The sequence below is a fragment of the Zalophus californianus genome, chromosome 3, assembly GCF_009762305.2.
Source record: "Zalophus californianus isolate mZalCal1 chromosome 3, mZalCal1.pri.v2, whole genome shotgun sequence".
Taxonomy (NCBI): domain Eukaryota; kingdom Metazoa; phylum Chordata; class Mammalia; order Carnivora; family Otariidae; genus Zalophus; species Zalophus californianus.
Window position 1 is genome coordinate 189616499 of NC_045597.1, and position 25535 is coordinate 189642033.

The window sequence follows — 25535 nt, forward strand, 5'->3', positions numbered from 1 at the left end:
GGGCGGGCCTCTCCGCGGCCCCGGCTCGGCCTCGCCCCTGCGCGCACGCCCAGCCCCAGAAAACCACACCCCGCCCCGGCCTCCGGATGGCCCCCGCTCGGCTCCGCCCCCTTCTCACTCGCCCCCCCCCCCACCCTCGGCCTACGGGCACCAAAGGCTGGGCCCCGCCCCCTAATTATTCACATTCCCCCCTCCTCGGCCTGTCGACGGCCTCAGCTAAGCCCCGCCCCTCCTTAGCCCTGCCCCCCTAATTATTCCCACCCCGCCCCGGTCTAGCAGCCTCCTTGGCTAAACCCCGCCCCCTCCGGCCTCGGCATTTTGCCCCCACACCCCCAAACCCCCGCAATTCGTCCACAGCCCGGGCCTCTGGGCCACCCCCGATCGGCCACGCCCCCTCCACGTTTGCCCCGCCCCCGCCCGGTCGGCCTCGGGGAGGCGGGCACTTGGTTCCCCCTCCGCGTCCCCCTTTCTCTCCCGCCCCCTGTCTCCCAAGTGGCCTCGGCTCAGGCTCCGCCCTGACCCCAGGCTCCACCCCCGCGGAGACCACCCCTGTCCTCCCGCCCTGGTCCCCGCCTCGCGCGCCCCGCCCCTCGCGCCCCGCCCCCGCCCCCGCGGCCCCGCCCCGGCGCGGGGACCACCCTCCGCCCCGGGAGGCGCGGGCCGAGCGCTTGGGGCACTCTCGGCTGTCCTGGCCGCTCGCCGCTGCCGCGCGGAGATTCGCGCGGAGATTCCCGCGGAGCCGCGCGCGCCCCCGGCCGGGCCGAGCTCCCAGACCGCGAGGAGAGCCGCAGGAGCCCGCGGGGACGCAATGCGAGCCAGGTAGGCAGGCGGCAGTCCGGCGGTCCCCTGCGGGCCGCTTCCGCCCAGTGGCCGGCCTCGCTCCCACGGCGCCTGCCGGGGCTTGGCGGGCTCGCACCCTCGTGGGCGCCGATCGTTCCCCCGCCGCCTGAGTTCGGGGCTCCGGGTGCCCGGGCACGGCTGGCGCCGGGCTCGGGAAGCCTCGCGCCCCTCGCCGCCGCCCGGGCGCCTGGGTCACCTAGGCGCAGGCGGGCGGGCCGGGGTTCCCGGCGCCGAGCCTCTGTCGGAGCCCCCGCGTGCGCCCGTGGAGCCCCCTCCTCCGGCCCTGGAGCCTCCCGGGCAGGCCCTGCGGGGTGGCCCGGCGCGGCGACCGCACGCGTCCCCGGGGCGCCCCCTTGCGCGGTTCTGGGGAGGGGAGGGGGGCGCGCGGTCCCGGGTTAAACTTGTTGGTGACAATGCAGATTTCAACTTAGGAGATGCCTGGTTTTAGGATGGTAATGCAAATCCCGGGTTCTGGCTGGGCCGTCCAGTGAGCGAGCAGCCGCGAGCTGACAGCGCGGGCTGCCGGCGGGTGGGGACGGCTGGAAGAGAGGCACGTTGTTCTCTAAGTGATGTTTCCCGGGAAGCCCGCTCCGCGCTGCGGATTGGTGGTGCCCGGGAGTGCGGGCGGCTCCTGGCCCCGGGCCGCTCCTGCAGCCGGGGAACCAGGCCGGCGCTGGCCGTGCCCCCGGGTGCGGGGAGGTGCGAGAGCGGCGGGCCCTCTACGGGCGGAGAGGCTTACGCAGCCTCACCATCAGTGAGATTTCGAAGGGGGACGCCGGGCTGGGCTGGATTTTATTCGTGCTTTTTCTTGGCAAGTTAGTGCTGCGTATTCGTACTGTATCCTTCATCAGTAATAAGTTCGTGTAACTTTTGTTTAGTCACAAAAGCAGTATATGCTTTGGGTAGAAAACGTGGTAATGAAGACAAATATAAACAGTAAGACAGAAGCCATCCGTGATCCCACTGTTCCTACCGGCCTTTAATATTTGCATTCTTGGGGTCACAGGCTCACCGATTTGATGAGTAAGTTACAACCGGAGCTTCTCTTGCCTAAATCAAAGTAATCCTTTATGCAACTCTCCCCTCCCCACCCTTCCAAGCGTGGTGGTCTCTGAACACCTAAGTTCAGCTTTATTGGCCTGGCTGCCTTCTCAGCTGGCTACCAGTTCCCTTTCTGTGGGCCTGAGGTGGAGAGAGAAGGAAGCAGTCAGCCTAGAACGTTGGGTAAGACTGCATTGGCCTGGTGCCTCTCCACCTTCCCCTGTGGTTTTGGTTCCTTGCCTTGTAAAAATGAAGGTAATGATTCTCAATGTGCTTCTCAGGCCACCATAAAAATTAATGGGTGGTTTGTGACGCGTTTTGACATCCTTGGGTGGACAGCGACTGTACTTTAAGGGGCTAGGGAGCATTTTACTCTTCCACGTTGTTGTCATCATCCAGTTAAACAGTCTACCTTCCCACCTGGCCATCCTGACCAGGAAACAGACTCCAGGAATGTCCGGTGGAGCCTGGAGAACGTTCCTGGTTCCCGGCTCTGTGCATTCTGCCCAACAAAGGGGGGTGGGCGTGGGTGGGGGCTTGGAAGGAGACCACACTCGCCCATGGGCCTCTCCCTTCTGCTTTCTGCATATGGGTGGACTTGGAGAGGGTAAGGGACGGGTCCCCCGTTGCCCAGGCCCGACGCTTGTCCATCTGTGGAATGCCAAGGCCATGCTGATCCAAGAGGGAACAGTTAGTTCTGGGAGGACTCGGAAAGTGAACAAACCTGGCTTCCTAGGGATTTGTCTTATGGCTCACTTGTTTACTAAATGAACAATGAGCAGCTCAGATCTGCGGTGCCCCAGAAGCTTCTGTGAGCTTTAATTTTTTCCTGTTGTTCCAGGACTCAGGCACCGCACTCTGTGGCCCTTTCCAACAATGAATAGGGACTCACACCATTTGTTAATGTCAGGTATGCAAAGCCCGAGTAGGGAGAGGAGCACACAGGTTGCCTTTTGTTCTCCTGGCATAGAAACCATGCTGGAAGAGCCTCTCCATAGCGGGTCTGTGGGGCTTCAGTCTGTCATTTGATAGTTTTCATTATTTTATTGTTGGATCCCACCGGCACTTTGATCTGCCCGAGGTCTAGTGGCTGATCCCAGCCCAGACACTGGGGGATTTCCAGAAGCACCCAGAAAGGGGGCTGGACAAGTTGCTGTTAAGTGTCCTTAACTGGGCTCTCTGCCAGTTAGTATTATGCTCTTAATTTTCTTGGTGGAGGGAGGAAGAGGGAGTCTTCCTGGATTTTCTCCCTTGCTGTTGTTTGCTAACTTGATTGCTGGTTACCCAGCAGCCTGGACGCGCTTTCCTGTGGCTGCTGGAACGGACTTTTTCTTATTCTAATGGTTTCTCTTCTGTTTGTGAGGTAACGCTAATGTGAATGGGGTTTACGCCCCTGGGTCCTGGGAGGCCACTCCCTCCCCCATTTAAATCTTCGGATCCCAGCCAGTTACTTGTGGGAGGAGGCCACCTGGCTTCCCTCAGCTTCTTAGGGGAGTCCTTGGCCCTAACAAGGTGAAGAGCCATGGAGCTCGACCCTTGCTGACCTCCTCTCTGGCTCCCTGTTTCGGGTATCAGCCTTGTTTTGACTGAGTAGAAGCTGCTGTTTTAGCAAGTGGGGCCTTGGGCCAGCCATGTGGGTTTTCCTTAGCTTTGTTATTTTTCAAGTTCAGCACCTGAATTTGGACCGTGGTGTGATTTCCCCTCTGAGAATTTGAGGCAGGCCCCTGGGATATTTCTGAAGGACGTGGAGCTGGGCACTAGGACTTCTTTGTCCTGAGGTCGCTGTCTGATGAGCCGGAACCGGGAAGGGTCACCAAACCCAAACAGCTACGGAGACTTCACCCAGAGTGCTCTGCCCAGCTTTGCTCCTGGCCTGGAGCGGAGCCCGGGGCCACCCAGTGTCGACCCGCAGCTCCCCATGCAGCGCAGGGCCGCCTGCCTTCCCAGCTGTTGGCACAACAGAAGCCCCACATTCCGCCATCACCCTCTGGAGGAGTGACAGAAAAATAATTCACCGAGTCCCCAAACACCCAGGGAACAATCCTGCTACTTATGCAGGATGTCTCAGGAAGCCTGAGCCTGCTTTTCAGTGGGCCCTGGGGGCATCCGCGTGTTATGTAACAGCACCTGATGCCATCTGGCGAGCATCTTAAGGGAAAGGTTGTCAGTATTCAGCCTTCCGAAGGCCAGAGCACACAGAAGGTATTTTAGAAATCCAGGGGTGGGTGGTATGTTTCAAGGACGGAAGGGTGAATCCCACAGAGTGCATCAGCGCCCCCCCCACCCCCATCCGCCAGGTGGACTAGTGCCTGCCCAGACCGAACTGTCAGTAAGCCAATAGGATGTCAGGAAGGAGAGCGATGTACTGAGTTCACCTAACTTAAGTTGAGATTTGAGGTGTTTTAGGGGTAGAAAAAGGTATCATTTGCTGAGGGCTTACGAAGCACCGGGACTGGCGTGCACACTTTAAGATCCTCACCCAAACCGTGCGGGGTTCCATCATACAGGAAAGCTATGAGGATTTAAGTAGTCCCCAGGCACAGTGGTCCCAAAGTGCTAGAGCCGGGAATTGAACCTGAAAGTGCCTGAGCCCAGCGCTCTTAATCACATCTCCCAGGGTGGTGAGATCAAAGAGGCTCCTGCATTCCGGTGGCATGAAGACAGGCGCGTGAAGCCTCCCCTACACAATTATAGAACTTGTACTCTGAAGGCGACAAAATCTTTAAAACCTGTAAAATGTTTGCAGCCTAAGGGGAAGGCAGCGGGTTGCACCTTTATTCCTGGGGGTCTGCTGTGTCCTCGCCCTGTCTGCAGGGTCCAGGTTGGTTTCTTTGGAAGACTGAGATGTTGCAGTTGGGGTAACTTGCACAGGAGCCCCCATGAAGTCTGTCCTTGTACCATGAAGTGAGGGTATTCGGGCAGACCGAGGTCACGAGAATAAGATAAAAATTATGGGAAGTCTCTCAACTAAGTGTAAGATAAGGATTCCACCTTCCACTTCACAATGAAATAAATGACACACTGAGGAGATTATTCTTATCTGCTCATTAAAAGCTCGTCTCTGGAGAAACTCTCTGCCGGTTCCTGTTAGCCCAGCGCTTTTGAACAAATTGAAAAGAATACTTCCTGTGGAAGGATTTTTGTGGTTCCAGACTCCTGTGATTCACCCTCTCCTCTCTCCCTCTTCCCCCTTCCCCCAGGCTCTGGGACTGAGGGAAACCCTGCCCCATTTTTAGGAACATGGAAGCCTGCTCTAGTCCCCAGGCCTGAAGGGAATATAGGTGTCCTTTCCTGGATTCCCAGTGTAGGAGGCCCGTGTGCTGATAAACCTGCTCGGAGGAAAGGAACAAAGAACCTTCACTGTTGCACCCGCTGGTTTCGGTGGTGTGGTCTAAACACCCGCACTGTGGCCACTGGGAAGCTCCCAGGGCCGGCATTGTTGAACCACCCTGGTGAGCCATTGAGAGCCGGCTGCAGCTCGCCCTGAGCCCACCAGCTGGCCCCCTTTACAGAGCGGGCCACATGGTTAACTGGCTTCTGCGGGGAACCACGCCTGCCCGGCAGCTGGGTGGGGAGAGGGTTCGGATGTCATTGGGTGCTATGCTTTGGCCAGTTTCAAAACATACTGTATGTTGAAATCACCTGGGAGGTTTTTAAAACTTTGCCAGCCTGATCCCCAGGGGAATGCAGATCTCTGAGGGCAGGGCCCAGACCCCGGCAGTTTCTAAAACCTCCCCGTCGGAATCCCTATTCTCATATGTATCCAGGTTCCTCTACGCTGAGGTAGGGAGTCTTTCAGAAGGAAACTGGAGGAGTGGTGTAGGACTAGGGACGGCAGATCCTATATTTGAGGCTGGGAGTTGCAACTTTCCCTTGAGGAGCCAAGGAAGGTTTTTAGGGCCAGATTCTTGGAAAGGCAGGCAGAGGCCCAGATCTTTCCAGTTGCCAACTGGAGACCTTACTCCATTGACCCTTTCCTTCCATGGGTGGTGATCGACGTACTTGTTCTGCCTTGGTTGCTCTTGCTGGTCTAGAACGGAGAAGGGTCTTCATGGAAGAAGGGGTCAGGATGAAGCCAGGAGCTCTGTCCTTGGGAAGACCGCTCCTTGGGTGGGTTTGATGAGCTGATCTCTGGTGTTAAAGCAGAGAGCCAGAGTCTAGAGGAGCTTCCTGGGACCACCCAAGTGAAGACAGGAGAAACTCACTGGTTAAGGGCTTTGTCAGTCTGAACTTGGTTGCACACATAACTCTGATTATTTTTTCTCTATCACAATTAGCAATAAAATTATTTTAAAATGTGAGAGCTCCTTGGGAGGCAGCAAGCACATGGGAAGGGGGGAGGGTCCTTAAACGTCTGAGCCAGCCTTGTTAGCAGGTCTGACACTAGCAAGAAGGAAGCCAGGCCCCTGGGGTGCAGAATTTAAGGAGGCATCCCTGGAGTTGTTCACCTGCGGGGTCTGCCTTACTGATACGAGGAGGGCCGAGAACCCTTTGAGAAGGCTGACTTGGGCCTCATTTCCTTACGGTTGAGCCCGTGAGCGTGCAAGAGCTCCCTGGAGACTCGAGCATGAACCGGGGGCCTGGGAGCATGCTTCTGGCTCACCTCATGAAGATGGGGCAGGAAGACCAAAGACGGAGTAGAGAAGCAGCTGGAGGAGGGAGAACAGGCAGGGTGTGTGTCCCTGAAGCTAGGCAGAAGGTGGGGGTGTAGAGGAAGGCAGTTGGGAGCCCAGTGCACACAGGACAGTTGTGGGGTTGATCAAAGAAGCAACAACGAGAAGACAGGAGGCCACTGCGTTTGGCTTGTTGGAACCGTGTGATTGTGGTAGTTGAAAGATTCTAGAAAAGGTAGAGAACATGGGAAAATATTAGTGGTAAAAGAAACGGGACTGTCATTTGATGGTGTTGAGACAGGAGGGACCCAGGGCTGGGTCAGACGGAGGGTCTGGGATGGGGGGGGGGCCAGCCCACAGTGGTGCAGGATGGGGAGTGCCCCCACGCCCTGTGAGGGAAGGAGATGGATGTGGGTGGTTGTCTTCAGGAAGAACAGATTAAAAGACTTCCCCAAATGCCTTTTCAGGCTGCTGTGGCTGGGGGAACTCCTTGGTCCCTAAGACCCAGTTCGTACTCTTTCTCAGGAAACCTTTCCTGAGTCCCCGAGGTCAGGAGCTGACCTGCTGCTTCCTGCATGTCCGCTGTCCTGCTAGGCTGGGTGCTGCTGGGCACCGGTTACATTTTACTGATGGCCACATCCTCAGTGCCAGACAGGACGTCCCATGGATGAGGGGATTGACAGGTGGAGACAGGGGCTGACCCAGGTGACCACTTCGGGTGGTGCCTTACCGTATAACCATTTGGAGGCAGCATCGATAGTCTCTTCTTAGACGTCTTAGTTCCAAATACACAATATGTGACAGAAGTAATTTCTGGCTTTTAAGAATTCTGGCCTGTGAATAGTAATCAGCTTACTCATAAATTCTGTCAAGTGGCACCCCCGTCGCTCTGACATTTAACATTTCATTCAGAGAGGCTCACCCCACCTCTGTTTACCCATTTTACGCCGCTGCCCACTTTGAAAGGATCCGAATTTTTAATAAGTTTTGGATAGAAAGAAGTAAATGGAATATCTGAAAAAATGCAGGTGCGTTCAAATATTTTTTATTACCCTGAGAATCGTCGCTTTGAGAAGTGGTGTCAGATGTGTGTATGTGTCCTTCGTGTGAATGGAAAATAAAAGCACTGGGTGGAAATTTCACTGAAAATAATTATTGGAGCTGATATAATACTTACAAATACTTCATGTAAAGTGCTGGGCCCGAGGCTTAAGACTAGAATCACTCAGTCGACGGTGGTGGGTAAACCAGGTCGTCGGCTCTGGTCTGGTCTTGCTGTTCCTCCCCGTGGCCCCTATCCCAATACCCCTCGCAGAAGTTGGGGTGTTTTTTTTCCCTTTGTGGTTTCAGAAATCAGTGTTCAAGATGTTCACAAGAGGAGAGCCCTATCCCTCAGGGTCCGCTCACCTTTGCAGGCCTTGTCAGAGGGTGCCGACGCTCGGGGATGTCACGGGAGACAAGACACTGGCTGCACATCAAAAATGAGCTCTGGTTTATGTAGTGCATGTAGTTGGCTTGCATTTTGTTAGAGTTTATGTAGTGCATGTAGTTGGCTTGCATTTTGTTAGAGTTTATGTAGTGCATGTAGTTGGCTTGCATTTTGTTAGAGCCACCTCTGATTTCGTGGCTGTTCATTTGGGGAAGAGCGTGCGTTCGTCTCAGAGACAGACGCTAGAACCTTCTCTGCTCCGTAATCCGTAATCCGGGCTGTGGCAGACACTGGCCCAGCCAGTCCCGGGGAGGGAGGGAAACGGCCCCCAGGAATTCCTTTTCTCCAGGCGGGAGCTTCGTTGGTTCCTTCACTTGGTATTTTATTTATAAATATTTTAAAAACGTGAGAAATTCAGTTTCAGGTAATTTGACGTTTAGATGCTCAGAATCTCTCAGATTCATTGTTACTATTTGAGGACATACGCGCACACACACTTGAAATACTCCTACCCACCTCTTCACATAGGAATTTTTCTGTGGCTTCATCCACTTATTGGGCTTTTCCTCGGTGTCAGGCACTGTGCCGGAGTCTTCTGTAAATGGCTCTTTCTTTTCAATCAGTCCATGATGAAACAGTCCGATTTGCACAACCAAAAGTCGTATGTGCTTCAAGGAAAATCCTTATTAAGAATTAAGTGGCTAGGGGCGCCTGGGTGGCTCAGTTGGTGAAGCATCTGCCTCCGGCTTGGGTCATGATTTCGGGGTCCTGGGATCGAGCCCCAAGTTGCACTGGGCTCTGCTCAGCAGGGAGTCAGCTTCTCCCTGCCTCTCTGCCTACTTGTGCTCTCTCTCTCTCAATCCCACGCACCAGTCTGTGTTCAAATCTTGGGCTTCTGTATACTTCCAGTTTTGACATTGGACAACTTTTTGGACTCCTTCAAGACCTGGTTTTCTCATTTGTAACATGGTGGCGATAGTACTTACTTCTGGGCCCTGGGAGATGTCAACGTGGAGATGTGGATTTTACTGCATCATCCCCCTGCGTTGGGCTTTGGGCCCCATACCCATCCTGGGGAGTTTTTTGTGAGTCCTGTGTGCACTGCGGATTTTTTCTTAAAAATTGAGTAAATATTTTTTTGGTGATGTTTCACCATCTGCATTAAACAGGAGTGCAGGGCTTTGATATTTTTAGGTGTTCAGTCTGACCTTTGAAATGTGTGCGGGCGCAGACTAGTTGCATGATGTATGGGTGAATGTCTCAATAAGGATTAGCTTCCCCAATCTTTGCCCCATTCCTCAGATTTCTGGGAGCAGGAGGAAATGCAAGGGATAGAGTCAGCAAGTTGTGCCCCAGGCTCACACGTTGGACTGACTGTGTGGGGACCAGCAGCCAATTGCTTGAGGCCACCGAGCCTGGGTCTTCCAAGGCCTGACCGTGAGCAGGGGATGAGAAGTGTGTTGGGTTCAATACAAGTACTTTCTAGATAAACGAATTGTTTAGGGAATATTTTCTTGTGATTTTTCCTTCTTTTTTCTTAAAAAAAAGAAAAAGAAAAGGAAAACCTTTCCACTTGAGTTTTTTCTAATTACCCAAGTAATTATATGTTCATCTTGGAAATATTAGAAAATGCAAAAGGAGAAAAAAGTTGACATCGCTGGAACTTTGCCACTCATGAGAACCAGTCTGGTCTGAACTGGATGTTTTTCTCTGAGTTTCCAGTGTTGTCACATGTAAGTCTAGAAACTTCCAAACAAAGCAGGATCATAGAGTGGGGACTTGTTCTGTGCATAGCAATTCTTTTTATATGGATCTTTCGAATGAATGCTATGCTTTTTAAAAACTGCTTTTTATCTAAAATTGTTGTTGACATATTTTCACACCAATAAACACAGATTCAGATCCTCAAATGACTGTCAGATGGTACCCGGATGCACCCTATTTAACAAATCCTTATTCATAGACAGTTTCCAGTCACTTTGAAATTATAAAGAGCTCTGCAGTGAATATCTTGATGCATACATCTTTCAAAACATGGAAGTTTTTCCTTCGAATGAAATTTTTTTTTTGCTACTATTGTGCTTAAAATCTACAAAGAACTTCTAATTATATTAATAGCTGGATGAATGTGTAATCGCTACTCAGAAAAGCATCTCCAAAGGCAGTGACCTTGGGAAGAGTTTCTAGGACTATGGTATACAACTGGCTGAACTTTAAGACCAGGTTTAGAAATGCCTGTACCGCATTTGCGGGGATTCTTTCCTGACTATCCAACTGCTCACGCTCTGCATTGTGAGCTTTTGGGGTGGGCTTGGGAAAGCACAGCTCAATTTTAGGATGTACACTTACACACCCAGTTTCTTTTCTTTTTTTAAAGATTTTATTTATTTGACACAGAGAGAGAGAGAGGGAGGGAGAAATAGCACAAGCAGGGGGAGTGGCAGAGGGGAAGGAGAAGCAGGCTCCCTCCCCACTGAGCTGGGAGCCAGACATGGAGCTCCATCCCAGGACCCTGAGATCATGATCTGGGCCGAAGGCAGACGCTCAACCGACTGAGCCACCCAGGCATCCCTACTTACGCACCAGTTTCAGAAACATCAACACATGGGGGAAGGTGTGTGTCTGAGAACGCAGGAAGTGTTTCTGTCCGAGGTCCTCAGGGCCCCCTCCCTCCCAGAGGTGAATGGCTGATGATTTCCCTTAGGTCAGCTGCATGCACGGTCACTATGCGCCCCTGGGGTCACGTCCTTCTGGGTGTCAGGAGTGCTGTGTGAGGTGGCGTCTTGGATCCGCTCTGGCGAGGTGGACTGCAGTTGGATCTGGCGCAGGGCCTCACCCCAGACTTGGTTTACAACTTCCAGGTTCATTAAGAGGAGAAAGTGCTTAATCCCTTCCCTGGACAGGGAGGCCATCTTTTTGATTTCTAACTGCGGTCTGCTGTCACAGGACTTCTTCATTCTGGCAAGAGAGGAAAACTAAATTATGGGTTGAATATATTTTGGCCCGCCTCCTGAGTGTGGCTTTGCAGAGGGGCCTGGCTGCCGCCTCTGGTCTTGGCACCACCGTGTCCATGAGTCACTGCTCACCTATTTTGACATGAGGCAGCACTTTGGGGGCTGCTGGGAAGGCCAGAGGACTGCTCATTCACACTGGTGGTTTGTTTTGGGGGGTGGGGAGCCCCTAAATTGGGTCTGAGAGCTGAGCCTTTTGTAACTGTCTGGGACGCTGTCCCTGGCCCTCTTCCCCTCCTGATGAGCTGTTGGACTCACAAGCCTTCATTCCCTCACTTGCACTGAGCCTGCTGTGTTCCGGGTGGGTGATGGAGAAACCACTGGGGAAGGTCTCTGCCCGGGCAAGTGGCCACCAGTACCCAGGAGGAGAGGTCAGGGTTCACGAGGTGTACTGGGGGGTCAGGACACACGTCGTGCAGGATTGGGCAGGCACCTGCAGGGGTTTTGGGGGGGGGGGACACTGGGTGGTTGAGTCAGTGCCAGGAACCAAACGAGGTGACAGCTTTCTGGAAGCACCTGTCAGGGGATGCGAGGGGCAGGTGGCTGGAGGGAACAGCCCTTCTGGGCTTCATTCAGCTTTGAACTTTCAGGCACTGGAAAAACTTGATTAAACGTGTAGTCATGACTTGAAAGGGACCAGGGAGGTGCCCTGACACCCCGCCCCTCATCCTGGACACCTCCTACTCCCTTCATCTCCCCTCCCCCTCCCCCCCTGGGGGGCTTCTGTGACCCCACCCTGTGACCCACACGGCTGCCTCTCCCTCCCGACTTACTAGGAGAATCTCATAAGATCATCTGATTGAATGACCCCTCTGCACAGTGGTAAGGGTTACCTTTGTTAGCAAAATGACACTGGAAACTAAGCCAGCCATCAGATGATTAGGAGAGCCACGGCATTTTTATATTCCAGAAAGGAAAAGGTATTGAGAAAGAAGGGGAGGTTTTCCAGTGAAAGCAGCACGGGAGGGACCCCGAGAGATAGATTGGAACACCTCTCCGGGGTCGGCTGTCTCGAATTGTGCCCCCGGCCCATGGCCCTCAGAGCGGCACACAGGATGATCCCCGGCCTTCCTTGTCAGGTTCTGAAACCCACCAGGCTGGGCCGTCCTTCCCCTCCTCAGAGCCCCTTCTCGGGCCGCAGGAGCCTGAGCTGCTGGGAGGTGGCGGCTTTGCTGGCCATCCAGCGGATTTCTGTGTTTAACCCACATTGACCCGGCTAATCCTGGTTCTACTTGGGAAGGACCTTCCATGCCGCCTTTTGCCCCGGGAGGACAACCAACTGTCCTCAACGTGCTCGGAGTAAAACCATACGTTTTTCAAGGTTAAAAGAACATATCTAAGAGCTGGAACATGATGTCATAAACACCACTTTTTTGTCATTAGTGGCATCGTCAAGAAATTGGCTGCTTGCTAAACTGGGAGCCTGATGATTTTTCTGGGAAGAAGCCGAGTTATTTCGATGAGCAGGAGCCCGGAGAAAATGGCAGGGACCCCCTCGGGGAGTGCGGTGTTGGAGGCCAGGAGTAACAGGTGAATGAGGCGTGCACGACAAAATGCCCATTTATGGCTTTGAGGAGGACTGTAAGTTAGGCACTACGGGGAAGACTTGAGCGAGTGTGACTTTGAATATGTCAGGTTGTTTGTGGTTGTCCTCTGCCTTCAGATTTTACCGCCGGGAATTGCAAGTAGGCAGCTCTGTGGAGCCCGAAGACAGGCCTGGAAGGGAGTGCACAGAAATCATGGTTGTTTGGATGTGAAAATTGGCGGGCGGGGATCGGGGTGGTCATCACCTGTCCACCCCCAGCCCCCGCCATTTTCTTCAATGAAACAAAGTCTTGTTTACATTTAAAATATTTGGGGAGAGAAGAGGAGACCCGGAAGCAGTAGCTAATACCGTCTGCGCCGGGGCCTCTCGCCCAGTGGACCCTTGTGGAAACCCAGGGGGTAAGTGGCTTCGTTCCTGTCTTACCGGTGCTGACACCGAAGCCAAGAGGCTCATGAATGTGTCCACGGACCTAGCGAGTATACGCAGTACCAGGGAGTAAAGACTATTACGCGGCGCTGATGCCTGGGTGTTCACTGACGGGAGGGATGTTTACCCAAACACTTGACCGTGAACCCGGGGCTTGCGCGTGCAGCAGTGGGCTGTGCATACGTAGACCGTCGGCGCGGAAGGACGAAGATCACCGCGAATGACTCCACCCCAGACGTGTCGTCGAAGGGCATTTGCTCGCAAGCACTGCAGCGGGGTTGACTCAGTTTGACGAGCGTCTCGTTTCCCATCTCGCTTCCCACGTTGCGGGGCTTCTGTGTCCTTGACCCCCGTGTCTGGCTTTGAACTGTAAGGATCCTCGGACACTTCGGAAATAAACTCATTTTCGTAGACAGCAAATAGTCCTGGTGTCAAATTAATGCGAACGTCGCCTGTCTGGCAGAGAAAGTATAAACAGCCTCTTTAATTAGGTGAACATTATACTTGATAAAAAAGTATTAAAAAACTATGGAATGCCACTTTGCTAACAAATCACGTTTCTGTAGTTCCTCTCTTCTTTGGATTTTTTCTGGGCGTCTTGCATAACGCAGATATGTGACGCTTATAATAGTAGTAATAGCTAATAGTGGTAGTTAAGACGCCACTGACATTTTGCTGTGTGCCATCCCATGGCTTTGTCCTTACAACCGGTGTGGGGAGGGACTCTTGCCATCCTTGTGGAACAGGGGGAGAACTAAGGCACCAGGACGGTAGGGGACTTGTCTGAGCTGTGTGCGCAGAAGCCAGATTTGAGTCCAGGCTATCAACCACTACACTGCTCTGCCCCACATTGGGCGTCGGGTCTCCCCCAGGGCAGAGGAACCCTGGGGCGAATGAGCTGCTAACCAGAACCCGACCCGGGAGCAGTGTGGGGGGCAGTGCCGTGAGCAGCCAGGCAAGGTGAGGTCTCAGCTGAGATGAGAAGGGGCAGGTGATGGCCGCATGGGTGGTCTGGATGATTCCAGTCCACCAGCAGGAGCCAAGGCTTGAGGGATTGGGAGGGGGTGGACGACACCCTAATGCCGGGAGGGTGAGGAGCTGGGCAGGAGAGAGCGTCCGTTCTCTCTCTCTCCCCACTGCACCCTCACACTTGGCAAGCACGCGTGATGTGGGGCTGTGTGATCACGTCCCCCTTGTTTCCATCCAAGCTGTCGTTTGTCAAGATGCACACTGCATCAGGCACTGTACGGTGCTCTTGTTTGAGATCATCTGGAATCACGGATCCTCACGACCCTGAGTGGTAGATGCTCAGAGATGAGTCTTTATACCTAAGAAGTTTGCCCTCAGATATCTCCCATTTTGTGGTGCCTTTCTGATTAGCCGCTATATACTGAACTAAGAATTAGTACAAGATGAGAAGCCCCACTGGGCCTTCCCTCCCTCAGGCCCAGGGCCACCTGGTCCTTCATAACCGGGCCATGGCTGATGGAATGAATGGCAGGCTGTAGTAGCCCCAGAAGGTCTGGAACTCAGGTTAGCTTTGTGGTAAAGGTGATGACCAATGGAAGGTTCCAGAATGTTTGAACCCAGAGGGTATAAACGGAAGGGGCAGCATCAGTAGAACCCTGGTGGGGATGCATGGTTACAGTTGTGTTTTCATAGTGGGGGCCCCCAGAAATGGTCATGTGATGACTACCTGGAGCCAGCAGGACCCTGAGCTTGCTCTTTCTGAGGAGTCCTTGGCTCCTATTTTAATATCCTCCTTTTTTTTTTAAGATTTTATTTATTTATTTGAGAGAGAGAGAATGAGAGATAGAGAGCACGAGAGGGAAGAGGGTCAGAGGGAGAAGCAGACTCCCTCCCGAGCAGGGACCCCGATGCGGGACTCGATCCCGGGACTCCGGGATCATGACCCGAACCGAAGGCAGTCGCTTAACCAACTGAGCCACCCAGGCGCCCTATTTTAATATCCTCCTTAACTGGGAGTTATTTTTTCAAGTATTTCATGTTTTTCCTTTTCTATTTTTCCCTCTTTCTTCCCCCTTATTTTCTGGTTAACTTCTGGTATGCCTGCACTGGGGCTCCATAAAGGCTTCAAGAATGCTTCCAGTGTTTTCGAGTATTCCTTGGATACTCGCACAGCAACTGCATTTTCTCCAGGGTAGGGAGTTTGATGTAGGTCGATTAAATTCAGCTCATCGGTGATGTTGTGTTTTGTGGTGGGTGCCATATGTTCTGGCTGTGGGACTATCGGATTTCGGGAGCTGGGCTCACGTTCCCTCACATGACTGCGGGGAACGTCCTTCTCTCCGGATCATCGCTAACCATGTCTTCAGCATGATAATCAGATCTTTTTGTCACTTTACAGTTTTTTCAGTGTAAAAATCCTCTCTAGTGTGTGTTCAACGTTTCTGGTCCCGTTTTCTGATACTCCACTGTCCCCCTTTGTGGGTCGTCTTGCTTTAGATGGATTTCATGATGTGTGTAAGCGATTCTTTTCACTGGCTGAAAGCCCCCTTTCTGGGCTGTTCTTCTTCAGTGTAATGATGCTACCATTGGTTTTGTCGCCACCTGATCTGAAGAGTTTGCTTCTCGGCCCTCTTGGTGAGCTCCTTCTCCTGGGTTTGGGGTTAGAACGGAGAGCATGCCCACTGGAGTCACGAGAGTTTCAAGAGTGTGTGTGGGGTTGGTTCTCATGGACTCTGTTCCCTGGGCCACGTGAGTCTCCTGGCCAGGCCACGTCCTCCATCCCTCCTCTTCCCACGGCCCAGTTTTCACTGATAAGTTTGACATGTGTGTTTTTGCGTCTGTTGTTACACGGTTTTTGTTGCGTGGGGATATCTAATTAGGTGGGTTTTGCGGTCTTGTGTGCATATGGTTTTGATTGTGTATGTTTAATGCTTTCATCTGGGGATGACTGTGGGCTCTGGTGAGGGTCTGGGTCCCCGCCCCCGCCCCAGTGCTCAAAGCCCCCCCTTTTCTGTACTGGGGATGTTGTGTGGTATGTGTACTGCTGGGTTTCTGTGGGACTCCACAGTCACGTCACGTCCCGTGTGTGCTGTGAGTGGAGTGGCTCTTTGACCCCGCCCCCCCTTGTTCTTGCCACCCATTCATTGATTGAGTTCTTCACGCACACCAGTGGCTTCAGCGTGCTGGACACGGTTCACCCGTGGCCTTTGCTCTTTCCCAAGTACTGAAAACACGATGTGGCCTGCAGACTTCTGAGGCCTTCCTGGCTTTGTAGAGTAAGCCTAAACTTTTCGGCGTGACATGCCTACAGGGACTGGCAGTCTCGCCTTTGAGCACTTCCACCTCCAGCCTGCTCTTCCCTGCATCCTCCAGGCCAGCCCCTGAGATTCCACCATGGTTCTGGAAGTGATGCATGTTTGTACCGCTGATCCTTGTTTTTGCTGCCTCCTGCCTGGTGGGACTCTCCTCCCAAGGCAGGCCTTAAGGCTAAATATCCCCCCTTCCCCGTGGCATCTGTCCGTCTGTCTCTCTCACTCACACAGCGACCCTCAGCATCCTGATGTCTCAGTTCTGGCTGCTCTGGGCAGAACTCCACATTTCCCCGCGCCCCCATCTGTCTGTCTGTCTGTCTGTCTGTCTCTCTCTCTCTCTCACACACACACACACACACACACACACACACACACACACAGAGTGAGCCTCAGCGTCCTGGTGTCTCAGTTCCGGCTGCTCTAGGCAGAACCCTGTAGTCTCCAGCATCAGTACTGAGACCTGGCACAGGCAGCATCCTTACTTTTCTTGTGACCATAGGGGAGGTCTTGGCGAATCTCTAAACCTCAGCAGGTTTAGAATATCACCTGTGAAGGTTAAAACTGATCGCACAGGTCCCTCCCCTAGAGAGTCAGTTGGCCTGGGGCTGGGGCCTCTGCATCTCTAAATTTAAGAGCGTCTTAAGGTGACTCTGCCCAGGCAAAACAGAAAATCACCAGGTTAGAGTGACCATCCCCCCAACCCATTGGAATACGCATCTCGGTTATCATTCCCAAGATGATGTTTTTCTAAGCTTTTGGGGTACCTAAATCCGTTTTATAAGAATAACGAGTGCTTTTGTAACAATTCCAAGTATTACAGACACATAGAGGGTGAAACGTGAGTCTCTCTTCTCCCCCTGGAGCGGGCCGTCTCCCAGGGTCTAGACCACTTTCCTTGGTTAGGTGACCTTGACTGACCTTGGCTTCTCAGGCTGATTCCTTTCATCTGAGGTGGATTCTGCTGACCTGTACCGCTCAGGGTTCCGTGTCTGTGTGTTCCCAGGTGGCGTGCGGGTTGAGTTGTCTTTTTTGTTTATTAGCTTAGGGGGAGCAGGGTCACTTTTTGCCACATCAAATAGTTGGGAGTGGAGGGTTTTTTTTTTTTAACTGCTTCAGACCTGTCTTGTGGGTACCAGGCTCGAATTGAAAACAGTGTGTGTGTGTGTGTGTGTGTGTGTGTGTGTGTGTGTGTGTGTGTGTGTGTGTGTGTGTGTGTTGCTGCAGGGCGCTGCCAGATACATATTTGTTCAGAAGCAACCTGAGCAAACACAGTAGGCTACGGTATATATGACCTCTCTCTCTCTTTTTTTTTTAATATTTTATTTATTTATTTGAGAGAGAGCACAAGATGGGGGAGGGGCAGAGGGAGAAGTACAAGCAGACTCCCCGTTGAGCTGGGAGCCCCACCCGGGGTTCAATGCCAGGACCCTGAGATCATGACCTGAGCCAAAGGCAGATGCTTCTCTGACTGAGCCACCCGGGCGCCCCTATGACCTCTCTCTCTTTTTAAAAATCTTAATGACTTATTTTTAATTGTAAACAACCACATAATACGAAATTTGCCATCTTGATGGTTTTTAAGTGCACAGTTCCGTAGTGTGAAGTGTATGTACCTTATTGTGCAACATCCCCCAACTTTCTTCGTCTTGCAAAACTGAAACTTACCCATCAAACCACGTGTCCGCATTCTTCCCTCTCCCCAGCCCCTGGTAACCACCTTTCTGCTTTCTGGCTCTATTATAAACGTGACTGTTTTAAATCCCTCCTACGGGTGGAATCGTGCAGTATTTGTCCTCTTGCGACTGCCTGCTTTCACTCAGCGTCATGCCCTCAAGGTGCGTCCATGGCAGAGTGGGTGACAGGACCTCCTTCCTTCCAAGACAGGATAATATTCCATTGTGAGGATAGACGCCGTGTTCTTTATGCGTTCAAGTACACACAGACATTCGGGTTGTACTTCTTGGCTCTTGTGAATAACGCTGCTATGAACGGGAGTGTGCAAATACCTTTTGAGACCCTGCTTTCAATGCTTTTGGATGTATACACCGAGAGGTGGGATCGCGGGGTCATATTGGTGGTTCTGTTGTTAATTTTTTGAGGCACTGCCATGCTGTTTGCACCAAGGTTGCACCTTTTTACATTCCTAGCTATAGGGCACGAGGGTCCCAGCTCCGCAGGGTCCCCAGCACCTGCTGTGTTCTGTCGGTTTGATAGTAGCCACTCTAATGCAGGTGAGGTGGTACCTCCTGGTGGTTTTGATTTGCCTTCAGGGATTATTGACGGTGAGTGTCTTTTCATGCTTGCGGGCAAGTCTGCTCCTTCTAAATGGCACTTAGTTTCTTAGATTTTCCATAAAGCATTGTCAACAAGCCTTTTTCTTTACTATATAGGTACAAACACGGCTTGGGGTAAAAATGAAAACTCTAGTGAATTGTTCTAGATGTTCGGGGTTTTCTCCTATCACACAGTTGCTGGGGGAGCTTATTTCTGGAATAGACCATTTAGAAGGAGACATTTCTTCATGAAGAGGGAACAAGCCCTCTCCCGGCATTACTCCCAGAAAGCCACCTTCCCCCTTGCAGATTGTTTAAAGAACCCATATAATGGAAGTCCAATGTGAGGAATAACATCTAAAACACCCACATCACCCTGGGGACCTGGAACCTGAGGCTCGAAGCTGCCCAGGGCCCATGAAGGCTGGCCGTTCATTGTCCGGTCTGTTTGTGTATGAACAATCCGTGCTTCTCGTAGACTCAGAAAATGCAGCCTGTAGGAGAAATTAAAAGTCACCTGACTGCCTATAGGTCTATCACTGTGAGATAAATATCACTTGGACATTATTTCGGAAATGGGGTCACTCGCGCTCAGTCCTGCAAACCTGCTTTTTCGCTCAGCAGTGGTGGGAAAGCGCTGGCTGGCCACACTGGCGTCCCCTGCACGTGTTCGGCGACATCGCCATCCCGGCATGAGGTGGAACGCTGTCTTCCCTGGGGACGTTGTTGGCGGTACCTCTTCGCGCCCCCCGTGGTGACCGAAAGCAGGAGCGCACCCACTCCTGCGCACTTGGGCCAGTCTTGCTTGTGATTTCGGCAAGCGACCCCAGCTCGATAGGCACCCTCGCTGGGCAGAAGCTGTGCAGTGCTCCCTCTGTTCTGAAAGCAAGCCAGTGAGGCATTATCAACCACCCTTCATGGGGTGGGCACCAGCCCAGCAGCTACTCCAGCTTTGGGGGAAGAAATACACGCTTCGGGCCCTCTGGAACAGACAGTGAGTGCTTTCTCTCACTTCCTTCCACCCTGCTCCTCTTTCTGAAGCCTGGATTTGGGGGGGGCTGCAGGTAGCACCGCCTGCATGGAATGTGAGCCCCTTTCGAAGGGCTTTTCTGAGCCTAGCTTGACAGGTGTTGTTGGGAAACTTCTCCTGAACCCCCGAGAAGGAATGTTTTCCTTATTGTGGGCCAGCTCCTCAGCAGCCATGGGAAAACTCGTTCAGAGATCCGTGAACTTGACCCCACGTGCTCCCTGTAAGATACTGTGCTGGGCGGATGGGGTAGGATGGCTCTAGGACACGGCTCTAGGCTAACCGCGATCCTGAGTCACGACTTTGAGGCGGGAGCTCCTGGAAGCTTCAGCCTGACTCGGCCCTGAGGCTCCTGCCTTAGTGATGGGCTTGCCCTTTCGGTGCTCAGGGAGACCGGGGGCTCCTGCCCTTGCTGGCATGGACGAGCTTTCCTAGCTCAGAAATAAGGGAGTCATTCCTGGGCACAGCTTCTCCGGCTTCTTGCTACTTCCTCCCTTCCCATGGCGCCCCGTGTGTTGACTGGGTGGTGTTCGGGTGCTTTTTGGCCAATGAGTGGGAGGAGGGAGGGAATTAGGTGGATCCGAGCCAGCTGGTTGCACCCACACTGGAGGGGGATACAGTTCATCTCGAACCACAGCAGGCCTGCCCAGCTGGGACACGTGGCAATTTGTAATGGGGATAATCATAAAACTTACCCTGATTACAGGCGCGTGTGACATGCGCCTGGTACACATCTTGGCCTTGCCCCTGGGAGCAGGTCAAGCGTGGCCCAGCCAGTAGCTGCCTGGCGCTTTGCAGAGTTCAGAGCCTGGACAGGTGAAGCCTGAGGTGCGGGGCAGGAATTGAACTGTCACAGCCACAAGGAGCCTCGGGAGACCGACTAAATTTCACGTGGTGTCCTGGATGGGATCCTGGAACCAAAGAAGGATAGCCGGGGTTGGGGGGGGGGGGAGCGCCAAGGAAATCTGGATAAAGAATGGACTTTAGTTTATTATAATGTGTCTGCATCTGTTCATCCTCTGGACAAATGTGTCATCCCAATGTGAGAGGTTAGTAATAGGGAAACTGGGTGTCGGAAGGTATATGGCAACTCCCTGCATTATCTTCACAACTTTTTTATAAATCTGCATCTATCCTAAAAGAAAGCTTATCTTTAAGAATAGACAAAAGAGTGTCAGGGAAGGCAGTGGGCAGTGGGGGCCCCCGGCGTGGCTCTCGGCTGGACTGGCCCTCTGCAGGCATGTCTCTGTTATGAGGCCCCACCCCTGCTGGTGTTAGGGTGCGGGTGGCCTGCTAATGCTGGCCAGTGGTACCAGGCGCCCCCTGCCAGGGGCAGCCCAGGGCCCCCACGCCCTGGCCAGAAACAGCCCTTCTCTACAAAGCCAAGTGCGGTAGGCCCGGTCCACTCCAGCTCGGGCTGTGGCCTGACTCTTTCCGTCAGCATGTTCTTTGTTCTCCCCTGGACCAGACCTTTAGAGGTGAGCCGCTCTCCTGGCCAATGAGCAAGCTGGCTTCCAAACACAAACACAGATCATCTTTTTGCCAGGTGAACTTGAGAAAGGGAGCAGAGCAGCAGGGACAATGGGCCCATTTATAAGCTGCTCTGACATTCAGAGTCCAGAATGTCGGGCTTCAGAGTGGGGCAGCAGGTGCTGGGGTGGCGTCCCAGGGCCCCACTAATCCTGTTAGCAACTCGAGATTGATGTATGGACAACAGGATGCGATTGTCTCCTCCGTAGATGGCCGATTAATGTATGTACAGAATACACACGGCTGCTTTGAGGCCTCTGTCCTTTAGATGTTTTTGGTTTATGCAGTGAGTCGGGGCACAGGGATTGAGCACTGTTACGTGCCCAGCACTGGGAAAGCCACCAGGGGCACGCATGCACACACTCACAGACACGGGGTTTGGAATCTCAGGCAAGAAGTCTTTCTTACAGGACCCGATGTGAGGAGAGTGTGTGGGCAAACACTGGTCTCCGGCTGCACCTGCCATCTCCCAGCCCAGCGCTTCTCAGATCTCTGTGCTCAGAGATCACCCGGGGGATCTTGTTAAAAGGAAGATTCTGGGGCACAGGAGGTCTGGGGGAGGTGCTTTTCTGACCTGAGACTGCACTTTGAGTGGCGGGGCCTCCGTGGTCGGCAGAGTTTCTGTTTGGGCTGGCGGTGGTGGTGCCCCCTGGGAGGAGAGGGCTCATGCTTCACAACTTGTCAGAAATTTTGTCTGAAGGATGAACTGAGAGATAAGGCTGAGCCTGAGTAAGGGGAGGAGATTGCAGAGAGACGAGGGGGTGGCGGGTGGGAGGAGCGGGAGAGCCGGGCGCGTCTGAGGTGGCCTGTGTGTGTGTGTGTGTGTGTGTGTGTGTGCGTGTGTGCGTGTGCGTGCACACGTGGGGTTCTGTCCTGTGAGCTCTGAGGTGGCTCTGACCATGGACGTGGCACTGTTCTAAGCACTCCACACCTATGATTCACTCCCCACAACAGCCCCGCAAGGTGGACACCGTTTTTGCCCCTTTCCAGAGAGGAGGGTGGTTCGCCTGCCTGCTCAAGGCCCTGCAGTTAGGCGAGGGTGGGAACCGGGTCCTGAACCCTGGGCAGTCCCAAGTGTGCACATCAGTGCTCAGGTGGGACAGGTGGCGTTTCCCGGGTGATGGGTTCGCACTCATGTGCGTCGAACCAGAGTTTACAGGCCCTGCCCTGGTGAGCACCCACCACTTGTGAGCCTCTGGGGTCCACCCTTCTCAGAGATGAGCCCCGGGGCCCCAAGGGCTCATGTGAGGTGACCCAGAGCTAGGATGGCCCCCTTTTCAGGGTCTGACTGCACCGCGCCCCCCACCATGGCCGGCGAGGCTCTCCAGCAGGTCCTCCCCCAGCCTCCCTTTGCTTCTCAAACCTGGTTGTCTATCTCTCCATCCCCAGCCAAGACTCACAACACATTTCAGTTAAAAACCACAACATTCCCCATACGGTCATGGAGGAAACTCGTCCAGATTCTTCACGTGCTTTAAGGTACCTTAGAGAAAACAGCTGCTGGTCCCTTCTCTAGTAGGAACAGGCTGTGTGGTTTGTGGAGGATTTTCCCAGGGAAGGCCTGGATTTTAGGGGGGCTGGACTTCCAGAGTTCTTTATTCCTTTGTGTTCCTTCCTCCCTTTCAACATGTTGCCTGGCCGTGGGACAGGAGTCAGGAGAGCGGGGTGGCTCCCGCCGCCACGGGCCTTGCGGGGGGTGGGGGGGTGGGCGGTGCTCTGCCGCCAGTGGTTTGGTCCCTCTCCGATGATCCATTCATAGTGTGCATTTCCTCACGTCATCTGGAGAGGTGCTTCGTTCACTCATTCACTCCACAGCTATTTGGGATCCTGCTACAACCAGGGTGTGCAGGGCCGGGCAAAATGCAAGGTCCCAGGCACTGTCCTCCCTCTCAGCCCATGGGCTCAGGGACCGATGCTCTGTCCCTGCTCCCCCAACCCCCCTCAAACCTTGGAGGCCTCGCTGGCCTGCCCTCGGGCTATTTGTGCCCACTGACCAGTGCAGGAACTCTGGCTGGGCTGGTTCCCTGCCGCTGACATCACGTCTCTCTTCTGTAAGTCTGCGTAGAAAGTTCTTTTGTTCGGCAATATTGGCATGATTGAATCAATGCTGTAGCCAAACAGGATGTGGTCTGGGTGACTCCCAGCTTGCAGCCACGGATGGTTCTTGTTTTTAGTTGTCTCAAGAGGTAACACCCACCGCCACCACCACCACTACCACCACCACCACCACCACCGTGGGCTCAGGGCACTTTGGGGCCCTGGAGGGGAGCCCCTGGCCTGAGGAAGCAGGGGGTGAACTCTGCAGGGCCTCTGACCCCACCTTTAACTGCAGGGAAGGGAGTCGGGGAAGAGGTGGGGCGGATTCTGAGTCATAATCCAGCCCTGGAGGAGAAGGCTTCCAGGTAAAGCTTGGAGGCCTTTGAACTTGGTTTGCTGGGAGGAGAGAGAAGGATTTCCAGGTGGGCCCTGCTTGCGGATGGAGGCTGGTCTGTTTTGTTTGCCGGGCAGGGTGCACGGGAGGCGGCGGCAGTGTGCAGGGTGCCTGTCCTCGCTCTTTCACGAAGTGCCGGAAGGCCAGCCCTGGGGTCCCTAAATGTTGAGTAGATACAAAGAACACTTTGGGGGGTGTGAACAGAAAAATCAGGAATACAATGAATGCCTGTAGAGGCTTGTGTAGCCACTACCCGGGCTGAGAAGTAGAACTTCACCTTTGAATTCCTGCCCCCCTCCATGCCCATGTCCTCTCACCCCGTCCCCAGTGTGTTTTACCCAGTCTAGCATAAGCTTTTAAGTAGCCCCTAACTTGAACTTGGTGGTTTTCCCCTGCTATTTATGGTTTCTCCACATAGCCAATAAACACTGGGTCCTTCAGCATTGTCCATTGTTTTTCATGTTTGCAACGTACATGTACATGGAAGCATGCACTTTCTGTTTGCGGCTGGCCAGCCCTGATGTGGTCCCCAGGGGTCCCCACCTGTTCCTCACACCCTTCAGTAATCCCTTCCCCTGCTGTGGCTAGCCTAGCATCCCACTTCTGAGAGGGTTCGCCCAACGATGGACATCCCTTCATGGTTAGGTTACGTAGGACGATAACTTCCTTCGTGAAGACAGACTCTGTCTCTTGCTTGTTTTGATCAAGCACGATGCCATAGCGAGAGTCCCACTTGGCAAGGACCTGAGGCCCGTGGTCCGATGGCCGGCAAGGGACTGAAAGCTGCCAGAAAGTACACGAGCCTGCAGATGAGGCCAGGCCTGGCTCAGGTCTTGACTGTAGCCTGAAGTAGAGGACCCAGCCAAGCTACATCTGGATCCCCGACCTACAGAAACCGTGAAGGAGGTGTGTTGTGTGTGGTCATTTGTTACAAAGCTCGGGGTTCCCTATGCGTAATCTTCTGAGAGTTCCTTTTTTGGCTGCACATCATGTTCCTGAGGTTCACCTTGTGTGGATGGGGTCTAGCTGTAGTTTATTGACTTTTACTACGGTGTGGTTTTCTACTGTATGCTCATACCTCTGTTTTCTTACTCCCTTTGCCCTCGAGGGCCAGAGCTTGTTCATAGCTCTTGCTGTTACCACCTGCACGCAGATGCCTGTCTAAGGGGATCCCGTCGCAGGGAGCCCCACAAATAACGTTTGGGTCATTCAGGTTGCTCTGCATCCCCGCCACCGTCCCTGTGGTCAGACTTGTCATTTTGGGAGGAGGTCTGATGGAAGGGAGAGGGTATCCTATTTGTTTTAATTTATGCTTTCTTCTGGACGAATCGCCATAAACTTAGTTTATCAGCTCTCCCAGTGTTTCCAAGGTAAAGGTCCTTTTCTTGGTTTTTAACTCCTTTTCATTATTGAATGGCAGGATTTCTTTGAATTTTCTGGAAAAAGAGCCTTTCTTGGCTTGAAGTGCTGCAAGCTTCCCCGTTTGTCATTTGGCCTTGCAGACTTTCACAGTCCCAATAAGTCATATGCCGAATCCTGTCGCAGGGGGCTCATTTGCAGAATTACTTTCGAGGGTGCCAGTTCTGGCCCGTCGAGGTCCCGTCTTTGGACGGCCTTGGCTGTCCCTGTGAAATTAGGCCCCTGCTTACTGTAATTATTTGACTCTGCATCCCTGTGGCGAGTCTGCCTGCTGGGTCTCCTGTGGGCCGCCCCTGTCCTGGGAGTACTTTCTGCTCAAGGAGCTGGTGTCAGCCTCCGTCATTTTGGAGAAATCCGTGAGTCAGCACTGGGCCTGGGGCTTGGGGTGCGCCCCGCCCGCCAGCCACTCTCAGTCTGCATTTTGTTCTGCAGTCTGGAGGTGATCCCTCCACTGATGGAATGTGGGTCCGGGGAGACTGTGCCCCGCATGTTTAGAACAAGTACGTTCCTAGAGAAAGTTAAAATTAGAAAAAGCGGTTCCATTTCCTGCCATTCAGTGGCAGTTGGCTTCTGTTTGTTTGCACAGGGATTTTTCTGGTAACAGTCTGTAGTCGGTTTCTGGTGGAATGTGAGGTGAAGTCATGATTTTCGGAATGGAGGTGCTCTGT

At 53.3% G+C, this 25535-nt stretch overlaps 1 protein-coding gene across 3 annotated transcripts in view; it reads left to right on the plus strand.

The window, feature by feature from the left end:
• The first annotated feature begins 640 nt into the window (after window positions 1-640).
• SH3BP4 (SH3 domain binding protein 4) overlaps window positions 641-25535 on the plus strand; it is an 84711-nt gene continuing 59816 nt past the window's right edge. For all 3 annotated transcript variants that reach the window (XM_027590709.2, XM_027590707.2, XM_027590708.2), the window contains exon 1: window positions 641-819. The gene's annotated coding sequence lies outside the window, so the exon portion shown is untranslated. The remainder of the gene's footprint in view (window positions 820-25535) is intronic.